The following is a 13,090-nucleotide window of genomic DNA, read 5'->3' as shown; positions in this document are numbered from 1 at the left end:
GTTTTGTTCTCCTGCGCAACAACTACCTGCTGTGGAGAAAATGTGAGGAAGTCCTTTTCGTTTCTCTTTTACTCGGCGTCCATTGTTTTTTTTTGTTTTTTTTTTTTTTTCTTTAGCGAAGTAAAGTGAGACAAATTTTCATTTTGTACAACATTCTGTACCAGAACCAAAACGCCTCAGAATTTTTAGAATGAGTGAGAAGACGAAGTTCCGCTATAAAACTTACACACAATAGATACTGTATGATAAAATATAGAGAACAAAACATTACAGTAATACAGGAATGTTAGCTGTACCCTAAAAGCAATTGTCACTCAAATATTCCTGTTTCTGTGGCATTTTGTGCCCCGACATTTGAGAACTATGAGCCACGACGCACTTCATATCTCCTCATTCTCTGTCTGTCAAATTAATCACCATGGCAACGGTAAGTGATCGATAGATACAACTTTATTGTCATTGCGTAGTACAGGTACACAGCAACGAAATGGAGTTTAGCATCTACCAGAAGTGCAAACAGTAGAGAATTGTGCAAATGAGCAAGAACAGTTAAATATAAGAAATATACAACAAGTAAATAAATAGAATGGCAGAGAGTATGTACAGAAGCTGTTGAGCAGGTAGCACTAAGAATGTATATATATATATAAATATAGAGTATGTACAACAGTAGCAAGGATAATGCACCGTGTATCATATGTACAGATAATATACAAATTATACATACATACATATATATACACACACATACAAATGCTACACACCCCAGAGTACAATACTAATATTAAAAGACATAGTAAACAGATTTTATTTTATGTGCGTATATAATTGTTACAAAGAAATAGCTGTTGAGCAGCTGCGCGTCAGAGGCAGGTTTGTGGCTCATTCCTGGACACATTGTTAATTATTCATAATTAATAATGACTTTTATTTTGTGCTGCAGACACTTTTAAGAATCAGCTTGTTCGAGGCTACACAGCGCGCTGCCTCCACTTCCACTGTACCCACGTGTCGCTCTCTGGAAGATGATGAAGCAGAGCTGATCCACTTTTATTAGGCTTCACTAAATTGGGGACAATATTCTACTGTCAGTTTTGCGATTTTGAGTTTAATCGGCAAAATTAACAAGCAACGTAAATATATAAACTGACAAGCAACAGAAATGCATTTAACTGTGTCCGCTTATGGGCATTTATGAACTCTTAATATCTGCAGCAGTTAACTGTGGACGTTTCAGAAGACAAGTCAATAATTAAGTCGACCTGTTCATAAGAAATCAACACTCGATTAATGTTTTAATCAATGAATTCGCAGAGTGCCCGTTTATACCTGGCCTGCGACAGCGGCGCAAAATAAAATTTAAGTCAACACAGAGATGCAAATTGTTTCAGAATAAAATTATAAAGGGAAACGTCTAGTAGCCATTTTGCTTAATACATTTTAATGAATATAAACGAGTAAATGTTCTGTGATTTGTGTGAGTTGAAGCGCTGAGCACCTCGACAGCGCATCTGAGCTGCAGACGACTGGGTGTAATAAGTGCATGCGGCCACTAGGCGGAGCCATTTATCAAGGAATCAATTACAAGGCAAACGTGAACTACAAGAAGAGGTTTAAAACGGTTGTAGGGAACACATTCCGACAATTAAAGTGACGCAAAACCTTTCAGTGGTCTCCCTCGTGGGGTAACACGTCCCACATGTGTTAAAACAACACAAAGAGCCGTGCTCTTGATGAAAGGTCCTGTATTTAGAGGTGTACCTCTGTCAGGACGCATTGGCACATGTCCGTCTCCGCCTGCTGTCCAGAACGTCACCTGTTCCGCGCACACGTGTCTACGCGCGCGAGTCAGTGTGCGTGTGCGTGTGCGTGTGTGTGTGTAAAGTGTAGTAAATCGCCTGTTTGGATTCACGCTCACACTCGCGATGAATACGCTCTGCTGATGCACCCCCTGCACAACTTTAATAAAAGAACCGATTAATCAGTGCGCACAATAAAACATATTCCAAGCGCCAACGTTCCCCGCTGTCCCATTTTTTCTGGAATCATTTTTGGACGGCGGGAGATACGGTATGAGCGCAAATGTGTCCTTAAGTTAAAAAAAATAAGAAAAAATTCTGCTCAGAATGACATAATAACAGGTTAAGTTCGAAAAGACTGTCATCAATAATAATAATAATAATAATAATAATAATAATAATAATAATAATGTATCTGTTTATCTACCTCCGGCAGGTGAAAGAAGGAGAAATATATCTCGTTTCTGTACCTACTTTCTTACCTCCTTGAGCAGCACTTGACGGTTGGTAAGTGGGGGGAAACGCGCCTTTTGTTTTTACCTGGCAGTTACAGTAAAGCCCCGCGTCCAGGTGTCTTTGAAAACGCCACACAGTGGAGAACCAGCCATGTCACTTGTACAGGTAATTTTAATGAACTGCGCTCCTCACAATTCCATGGCAATTTGATAGCCAACTAAGCTTAAAAAACAGAAAAAAAACAGCAATAACTGTTTTACCATACTTACACAGTAAGCTTGTTTATTTTGTCCAAAAAATGAATATCGTATAGTATTTCTACAGTACTTTATGTCATTACTTGTACTACAAGGACAAGAACAACAACAACAACAACAACAACAACAATAATAATAATAATAACAATAATAACAATAATAATAATAATAATAATAATAATAAAGCATCTGAAAAGTACATCTGACTAATGACTCATTGTTTTACTTTCTTTTTATCAAAATAAAGTTATTGCAGATAACGACTGTAACTCCGTATTCCACATCATTTCAGCCTTTTACAAATTACATAAATAAACATTCTTTTTACGTCACTAGTTAACTGCAAAGGTTGTGGTCCTGGTAAGAATGAAAGTCAGTTATTGAAATATGGGAAAGATTTAATTTATACACAACTATATAGACAGTTCAATGGGCCTTCTGCTTTTTACACACAAAAAGAACATTGAAATGTAAAATGTAATAATATAGATGTGTCCGCGTGCCCTTAATGAAGGCATTTGTGCGATATTTTCCATTTAAAAATCCATCTTCTTACTTTCTGACAAACACATAGAAGGGATCGTGACAAATAAATGAATACGGTTCCATAAGGGTAAGAAGTGCGAAAAATCATGAGTGGCATGCAGTGATTTTCCACGTCCCATCTTTAAAAGCTTTGATCACAATGCTTAATGTTAAATTAAACTATTAGGTTTTATTCCAGTAAGACACGTATCTGTTAAAGGGAATACAAATTTTGGATTAATATTAAAGCATTTATTAAGCAGTACAATGAATTATATAGAGCTACATCCTGAACCCATTTTCCTACAAACTGACGACAGCTTCACCCACTAAATTAAGAGAATTCCAAATAAAACAAAGGGAAAAAAGGCACAGTAAGGAAAAAATGCAAATATACCTTTGTGCATATGGATCAGTATTAAAAAATAATACACACTGTGGAAGCAGCTGCCTCGGGTTTGTCAGAACGATGCAGCTCTCGTCTCATTATGCATGGACAGTATTCCTGGCAGGAGCCTCCGCTTCTTCAGCACGCGCTTCTCCCTCATGCGTACAACACTGAGGACACACACGGATATATGACCAAATAATAATAATAATAATAATAATAATAATAATAATAATAACAATAATAATAATAATAATGACGACAGAATAGATTATATATTTTGCAAGAGGCGATAAGAGGAAAAAAAAAACAGATCCGCAGTAGTCAAATTACTCCGGCTGCTTGCAGAAAAGACTATGTAAGCTAGGATTTGCATATTTTGATGCACTAATTTCCTTGATGTATTTAAATATGGCTGCGCGTGGCAGATGTGCTGCACTACGTCACTGAACGTGACCTCACTGTACGATCCGAACGTAGATTCCATCGAGTCCCACGGAGTGGCTTGTAGGGTACTTGACTTTTTTTTCTTTCTTTGAACAGTTAAGGGAAATATTGCATATAATTATATGCTTATAAAAGTTCTATACACTGTGTCGGTGGGAATGACGTTGTCATAAAATGGTGCACATGATTTGCTGTTCTGGATAAATAAATGGATGGCCTCCATCAGCAATAATCCAGCACACAGTACAAAATTGACACTTTAGTCATTTCTCCAAGGCGGATGTTTAGGGTTGGATAAAAACCACCAAATAACAAATGTAAAAGATACATTTGCTGGCAAGTGTTTATTGTCAAATGTCGTTGAGTGGTTTTATGTATTTTGATGAGAATGATGCACCTAAAATATTTCGAATTTGTTAAAGATAAATAGTCCTTATGATAATAGTGGTTGCTTTCGCTCCTTTCCACCGTGACAGATGGAATTAAGCCTTTGTCTTAATATCTTGTTGGGATAGCAGAAGTATATTGTCGCAAATGGTTTATTATATGCCTCGTAAATATTTGTCTCATCTCTCTGCTACATTCCTGTTGTATACTTTGCAAAAAAAAAAGTCCTTAAAATCTGAGGTGGTTCCATCTGCCAACACACCTTATCATAAGAGAGAGTTGAGGAAAATCCCGTATTTGCATTATAACTCTGTTTCTGGAATTAGCGAACGTGCAGCACGACAGACGATCAGTCATACCTACAGGATTTTTCCTTTTTTTTTTTTACTGTACAATTTTTTTCAGTGCTCGTGTGATCCTACACGGAGGTATGGCAGACACTTCAGTAACACCCTCCCCCGCCCCCTGCCCAAAAAAAAAAAAAAAAAAAAACTTGTAGACTCCTATAACGCAATTGTTTCCCGACTCTATTTGGTGGGGCGGAGAAAAAGGAAAAAGCGTGTGTGGAAAGTTAGTGTGTCCCCGTCCGTGTCCCTGTCCGTGTCCTCCGCCCTCGCAGTCGCTGGCCGATCGTCCGCACTCCGCACTCCGCCCTCCGCCCAGCGGCTCGAATGGCGCTCCGCTCCGCTCCGCTCCGGCGCTCAAACAAGTGCGACGCCTCCGCTCTTAGCGGCAATTTCAAACGGCCGGCTGGATATGTGGCACCGAACTCCGGCGACATTCACACACACACATCTGTGCACAAGGGACTTGTTTTCCTGGATGTGTCCTGAGCCCCAGACGGCCCGGCCACGGTATCATTTGAAGACCAGGGAGAAAATGTAAGTGTTTCTTTTTTTTGCTCCTCTTGTGCGAATTGTGTGCGAGGCTACACACCCCATCGGCAGGGTGTGCGGAGTGTTGACGGTCGCGACACACATTTCAAACATCACTTAGGAACATGTCTTCCCCGTGATTGTTTTTTTTTTTCTTTTTTTTTTTTGTATATACCATTCATTTAGAACACAGCACAACTGCACCTGATACCAGCCAAGGGTGTTACACTTTATTACTCGTGACAGCAATGCAACAAAAACAAACTCATGGAACATGCTATATTTATCTGTTTGACCCGAAAGCACTGCTCGAGCTTGTTCTTTTCCGTAAGAAGCTGAACTCAGCAGGCCATACATCACAAGTAAGGTAATCCCCAACACCAAATGTTCTCCAGGATGAACAGCAAGGTGTACACATTCATACAGCTGGCAAAAAGTGACAATTATTAGTCCTTTAAATGCATTCCCTATGAGACCACGTTGCTTTTTTTTTTATTGGGGAGCCACGGGTTTTGGAAATTAACACTTTATTAGTGCTATACTAATGTATTCTTTATGGTGTACCATATCTGCTCTGACATCCCTTCCAGAAACAGTGATTTGGTTGCGGATTTGGTTTCACAATTGACCACATAGTGCAATGACTGCCAGGCTAATACTGATATCTATTTTATGAAAATAAGCCACATTGGAATTGCAAACAAAACACTGCTGCTTTTATTCTGATCTCATAAATGAAGTTTGCTTATTTAATACGACACATAAATTCTTCCAACATATTTGCATGTATGTTTTTTAATCATTGTTTTGTAATAATGATATTTTTTTAAAGAAATTGTATCTTTTCTTAAAAAAAAAAGGTACAGCACTTTAAAGGAAAAATATATGTATTTCATGCGTGTGTCAAATTGATGTGACAAATGCTGGGGCGGTTCTTAGTCGTTTCTGCCCTGTTCTTGGGTTTATATACAGTACATGGTTATGTAGAGCATGCAAGAACCTCTTTGCATTAGTATTATGAACATGTCCGCAACATCACACCAAATCTGGACGCTTTACTGAATAACATAACATTTCTTATAACAATATAACATTTCTTAAAAAGGCTAAATGTTTGCTAATGTTGTAATGTCCTTTTAATCTTGATTTCAATATAATCACTGATGTTATCCAGCGCTCCGCAGCTAATAATCCTTTGCATTTAGTTTAACTTGATTTTCTGTAGACAATTAACTTTGTAAATGTGAGCTAACAGGCCTGAGATGTGGCACCAAGACTATAGATATGTGTTTTGCCATAACAAAATAATCATGTTGCTCAGATAAAGATTTACACGTAGATCGGCCCTAATATGGTGTTGGCCTGTATCCTGTGCTTTTCTGCGTAAGACATGGGTCAGAAAAACAGTGTCAGTCTCATTTTCTTTCAATTTTGAAGCATTTAATGAGGTCAGCACTGCTTAATGGTAACAAAATGTGCCCTTAGGTGTTGCTGTGTGAGCTGTTGGTTACTGGGTTACACTAACTTAGACACTTGGTGGGTTACGGTGGCAGTGAATGGATTTTATTTAAGTTGCACCAAAACCCCGAGCCTTTTCAGCAGTTAACATGCATAAAAATTATAACTAAGATCGCAAGGATGCAGAGGTCATTTTAGGACGAAGATGGATGGGACCTCGAATCTCAGATTTGTCATGCCAGCAATGATTGACAAATCAATGTTTTTTTTTTTTTAAATACAGTGTTAGCACTTGACACGTTTATTTGTTTAGCTGGTACATTTCGGTAAATAAGGTAACACTCCCACAAGACGATTCCACGTGTGGAACACGACACTGCACGTGCAGTCTGCAATTCCAGATTATTCAAAATTCCTTTATAATAGAGCGTGATTAGTAAGCAAGCGGCAGGAAATGAATTTAATCTGTCTGACCCATCGACTCCATCGCTTTTTTCCCCTTTAGTATTATCTATTCATGAAAAAGGTTAATGACATTATGTTGTAAGATGTGTCCTGCGTCGCGACTTTTTAAACACGGAATCCCTGTTTTGCCGTCAGATCGCCCCTCCCAGATCCCCAAAAATGGCATCAGCTGAGAAACAACACCAGCTTCGAGCCTTGACTTTTCACTCCCATATGCGAAGGGGTCAATTCGCAGTTAAACCCGGTTTTTATTGCTTCGCGGTTTAGTTTCGGTTAAATTGCCGCCGCCGCGCACGTGCGCGCGATCCGCACGCGTGCTCGCGCGCCCGCCTAGGTCTGCCTCCTCGCGCTGAATGCACAAAAAAAGCACAATTTGGTCGCGCCGAGGTAACACACTCGCGCTGATTTTAAGTGCATCAAAAAAGGTAATGTCAACACGGTAAGGCGCGCCGATGTGCAGCTCGCGCAGCCTCTTCCTCCAGCACGCGGTTTCCTGCGCAGACTGCATTATGGGCATGCAGCAAGGAGCATGCGGCATTCACCTGCGAAAGTGTGCAGGTATCGGCTGAAATGAGCGCGGCAGAGCGACGCAGCCAGCGGCCAGTGTCATGAGGCGTGGACTCACGGCGCTCTTCAGCCCAGTTCTGCCAAAAAGAAGCCCGAGCATCGCGCTCGGACCGCGGTGCCGCACAGTCGTCAGCGAAGCCCTCGTCCGTCCGTTCGTCCGTCCGTCAGTCCGTCCGTTCGTCCGTCCTCGCAGCCACTTGATTCTCCTCCGCCAATAGCACGTCTTCGTTTCGGAGCAAAAATGCTCCTTTTTTTCCCAAGCCAGGCAATAACACATATTTTTTCCGCGTTCGTGTTTTCTTCGTCCGCCTTTATGTAATGCTTGTATAGGGGGTGGGGGGGGGGGGGGAGAGCATCGATTCCAGTGCGCTTCATAATGGCGCGAGGAGAACGCGCGTTCACGCGCCTCGTGCATATAAACATAAACGTGCGATTCGGATATCTCGTGACATCATCATTACCTTGCGCTCGCGCGGCTTGAGACCTTTGACCTCATCGGGTTGGTCCAGATTTTTGGCACCGCAAAGCCCCCCCCCCGGCACCCCCCACCCACAACCCCCCCCCCCCCCCCCCCCCCCCCTTCTTTCAGTGATGGCCCTTTTTTCCTTCTTTCAGACCGTTGGCAGCAGCAAGCCAGCAGGACGGCATCTTTCCTTCTTCCCAGCTCTCCTGGCTCTCTGGCACGAAGGGGTGCAATGCTGCCTAAAACCAACACACTTCTTCCTCCGCTTCTTCTCCTTCTTCTTCTTCTTCCTCTTCTTCTTCTTCCTTTGGTGGAAGGTGCCATCAGCCCTGCCACCATTTGGCTAAAACGATCCGCGCGTGACTTGAAACGGTCGCGATCTCGTTCCTATTGCCGCTCTTCCACTTTTTTTTCCCTCCCCTGGAAGCTCCTGGCTGTCTGTGCAGGATATCGCCACCGCCGCGACGACTTAATAGAGGCAAAGGAACCTTTTTTTGTGAGTGATGCGATTTGCAATGCAAATACGGGCCTGCGCGAGGAGGACTGCACCTTTACTGTACTGTTCAGTACGTCACACCTCTGTGCTCTCGCTAAATATCCGAATATTGTATATTCCATGGGATTACGGCTCTTGCTGTTGGCAAAGAAATATATATACATATATGTATATGTGTGTTCTGCTCCAGCGGGGATATATCTGTGACATGGTGATTCAGTAGGGGAAAAGGGGACTTTAAAGTTCATACCAAACTTTAAATGGAAGTGGCCGCGTTGGTGGGATTTTAAATGTTACACATTTTTATGGTTTGCTCAGATCTTTGAGACAAACTGTCGATCCAAGAGTGTGGAACTACAAACATGACTGGATCGATTATTAACTTTTTTTTTTTTTTTTTTTTTTTTTTTAAATGAGGAATACCGCGGAGGGATGGGAAGTGAGTTGTTATCTTTGGTTATCTAGCTGTATGAGTGTGTTGGTCGTCATAAAGCTAGATAACCGAAAGTAAGAACTGCTTCGAGGAGCGTCGCCGCAAGAGCCTGGAGCGCGAAAGCGCCGCGCGGGCTGCCTTGTGTTCACTCTCTGAAAGCAGCTTCTCCAGCGGGTAAACGAGCTCAAGTTGCGCCACACGAACGCTCCGACACAAGTGCTTGTGTGTAAAGTGCCAAGTTGGCCGAGAGGTTCGCTCAGTGCAGCGCACGGCGAGCTTCTTCTTTTCCTGGCGAGATCGGCGGCACTCCGTTGCGTTTCCACGTAACGCGCCGAATTTATACTCTCTAATTTTCATCATTGCCATTATTGTTCTTTATTTCGGTGCAAGCGACGCGCGCGCGCGCGCACGCACACACGCGCACGCACACACACACACACGCGCGTCCGCCCGCACACTTGTTCGTCTGTGTGTTTAAGTTGCTTTCGCCCGTGCCCTAAAGTCACACGGAGGCTGTAATTTGGAGGAGTGTTAGTAGGTAGTCCGTAACTGTACATTTTTCTCACTGTGTTTTTAAAATAGAAATGTGTCGCGTTCCCTTAAAAAAAATCAACTTGAGAGCTCAATAAATACAATGGACACCGGGTGGTTTCTCCGTTTACAGAAATTGCCCAAGTGTTTTCTGGACTTAGCGGAGTGTCATCGCAGAAACGAGATTGACAGTTAGTGGGGGACCCACGTGCGCGCCTCCCTTTTTAGGCATGATCGCATGTGTCCGGGAAACGGCGCAGGCATTTCCACACTGGAATAATTAGGACGTATTTGGACCTGAGGAAACTGGAAAAGGGGGTGGACGGGTGGGGAGGGGGGTGGTGGAGCCAGGAGTGCGGGGCTCGGCCTTGCCTTAATTGATTCCGTTAAACGAAGTGCGGGAGATGTGAACGAGCGGACGCCCCCATTCCCACGCTCGGGGGCCGAGTGGCAGTGCTGTGTGCTCATAGCAAATATGACAGACAGTGTGCTGTCAGGGCTGGGGGGTGGAGTGGGGTGGGGTGGGGTGGGGTGGGGTGGCGACACAGGTCATTAAAAAACATCAAGTGCGACTAGACTCATCTGCATGACTTAAGAAAGTGAGGACGTTTCTCATCCTCAGCACATCCAACGGTCTGGAAGGAGTGATGTTTGGAAAAGTAGGAGCACTAATTCAGGGCGGTTAACACGTCTGAAAGGCGCGCGCACTTAGACCCCCCCTCTACAATTTGGGGAGCACAGGCAACACTCGTGTCGCTGGAATTTAGTGGCTGAAAAAAAATGAGAGTTTATATGAGCGGAAAAAAAAAAGACAACGTTCATGAGACAGGCAGCGCGTCGCGTCTTTTCTTGCACACTTGCCGAGTGTGTTTGGTCCTGGGCTCTAGATTCCAGTGGAGCATCGCAACTAGGGAACCTTAGAGGGTTTATAATGCGTTTATTACGTAATTTAATAGCAAAATCTAAATTTAAGCATGATGCACACAATATTCCCTGCAAATGAATAGGCGCTTTAATTTAACTATTAGGCGAGTATGGAATTGTGAAAGTGTAGCACATTGTACGGATCTTAATGCTATATAAATTTTCTCATAAAATACATGCATTTGTGCAAGAAAAATGGGCTCAGAGGGGCGAACGCCGTGGACGTGGGCCGTCGAGAGAGCACGTGCCAGGCCCGGACCCCCGTCGAACTCGGGTGCGCAGGAGGAGCGCAGTGTGTGTGTGTGTGTGTGTGTGTGTGTGTGTGTGTGTGTGTCTCTTTGGGGGATGATGCCCTCCCCCAGTAAACAAACAAACAAACTTGGTCATTTGATGGGATGTCCGAGCAGTCATTGTTGAGCCTTTATGAGGTTTCGTGCACTTAGGGCGCGTTAAATGTTGGCTGTTTTGGGTTCCGATCCAAACCGGGCTGAGTTTTAAGTGTCTCGTTAAAACCGCCCAATAAAGAGAGTTCAGCGGACCGCTCCAACGGGCTCCTTCTGCCTCCTGCTTTTATGGCATCTTGTAAATGATGTTCGTTCACCCTTTAAATTTCTATTTTTGAACGCGTTCTCTGCCTCCTTTATTGTGCAGTCTATGTTATGTGTATGTATGTGCATATGAAGCTTTTTATAACTTCCTTTTTTTAGAGACATCATGTGTAAAACTAACTGATTGCTGCTGAACTGTATAAGATAAGATCAGATAAGGCATGCTCGATTATATTTTTCCTCAAAATCCAGGGTGAATCGGAATGAGCTTTTGCATGTTAAGTGGAATGAACTTTGGGATTCAAGTCCAATGTTAAAAAAAGAAAAAAAAAAAAAAAAAAGAAAAAGAAAAAAAAAGGGGTAGTGCTGGATTCTAACACCATCTGGGCGAACACGTCTCTCCCCCAACTTTCTCACACCGCTCAGACAAAACTAGTGTCTCCTTTTCGCAGCGCTTGTCTGCGCAGGGACACAATGGCGGGTCATTATACGTTTGCGGAGGGAAAATTTGCGGACACAATATGGGCAGAGCGGTGAATGAGCGAACTTTCATTGTGTTCCGCTAAGTCGATTGAGCCTTTCAATGGTGACATTGTTTCCACGACCGGGGCCGCACTAAATGTCACCGCAGTGTAAAGAAAACCCTCAAGTCCGCAAATAACTCACCAAATCTTAATCCTTTCATTTTCTTAGCACGAGTATAAGCAGCGGCATCATGGGGATAAAAATACACGCTTTTTGACGCTGAGGGAGTTCTGTAACGACGCATTCCCGCAAAGGGCTTTTTAAACTGCCACAAATGATACATTTTTCAATGTTCAGAGTTTACAGAATACACTGTAAACTGAGAGAAATGCCGTATTATTAGTTGCAAAGAAAATTTTCCTCAGCAAAATTATTGTGGGAAACTTGACTGTCTCTGACTGAGAAAATAATTTGTTGTTATTTTATAATAATATTTATGAAAGGAAACTTTATATTTCGCTAGTTTATGTACTCACTGCTGGAGTGCGACTGCATGGTGGTAAAGCCTCGCTGCTTTCCCTACTGTATAATTTTTAAAAAAAGAAAGAAAGAAAGAAAGAAAGAAAAAGCTGAAGGTGTAGTGTGTCACTGGAAGAGCCCAATTGGCGACGCTCTTGTTTTACTTCCGGTGTGCGCGTGAAGCGCTGGTCGTTTCCTTTGCGCCAAGTGATGGGGCCGCGTGCAGCCATTGCGCAACATTTAGTATTTATTTAGCACCTGAGCGCTTTCTGTGCACAGTCTTTCTCTCACTTAGTGGCTGGGATGCTGCCACTTACAGTGCACGCATGACATGACATGTTGATATATTACACGTGAAATATTTCTACAGTAATTTGCCCATGTTTATTTGGAGATGTATTGAACAGCTGGATCTTTCTGTGTTTAATTCTGCGCTTACAGTACTCATTCCCTGGAAGTGTACATTAATTTATAGAGGTTTCTCTGAATACAATGGATGTAACAGCAGAAGTGCAGTAGGCTGGCTGTGGAGGTTCACGCTGAATTTGTACCAGTCAGTGCTAAGGTGCCTAATTTCACGATTGCTAAACATGGAAGTATAGGAATTTTGTATATTTCTGAAAAACTTAAGAATGAAAAATGGTCAGTTCTTACTGTACTTCGTACCAATAGGTAACACAAAAATAGTTGAAAACATTTCAGGTATGTTAGACATTTTTCCCTAAGTTGTCATTCAAGTGAAAATAGTGCTGTTAATGTTGGAAGTAATACGTTTTATCTAATATTATAATATATTGTATCTGATTCTGAATATAATTTTGGAAACAACACAAACACTTCGCTGTGTTGGGGATTTTATTTCTTCCTAATGCAATTTATTGAAATCTGAAAGGTATATGTGTTTGCTTGGTCTTTAAATGTAGTCTTTTAGCTGTGGAGGTTTCTATAGGAACTGGGATTAATTGTGTCATTGTTACATTTTTCTAGGAGTTGCTCTGACTTTCTGCTTTGCTATATAAACATGGGTTTGTAGCGTGGTAATCCGTCTGCCAGTTGCTGGATGTGAACTTGAACTTTTGACTTAACC

General features: G+C 42.3%; 1 long non-coding RNA gene across 3 annotated transcripts in view; it reads left to right on the top strand.

The window, feature by feature from the left end:
- The first annotated feature begins 4,778 nt into the window (after positions 1-4,778).
- LOC108938590 (uncharacterized) overlaps positions 4,779-13,090 on the top strand; it is a 47,950-nt gene continuing 39,638 nt past the window's right edge. Inside the window, exon 1 of one of the 3 annotated variants that reach the window (XR_001966435.1) lies at positions 4,779-5,140. This is a non-coding gene — a long non-coding RNA (uncharacterized LOC108938590). Of the gene's footprint in view, positions 5,141-8,224; positions 8,584-9,113; positions 9,191-13,090 lie in introns of those variants that run through there. The other 2 variants (XR_001966437.2, XR_001966436.1) reach the window with 2 other exon arrangements.

The sequence above is a fragment of the Scleropages formosus genome, chromosome 17 (genome assembly GCF_900964775.1).
Source record: "Scleropages formosus chromosome 17, fSclFor1.1, whole genome shotgun sequence".
Classification (NCBI taxonomy): domain Eukaryota; kingdom Metazoa; phylum Chordata; class Actinopteri; order Osteoglossiformes; family Osteoglossidae; genus Scleropages; species Scleropages formosus.
Note: the sequence above shows the minus strand (reverse complement) of the source record. Positions and strands in the feature narration are given on the sequence as shown.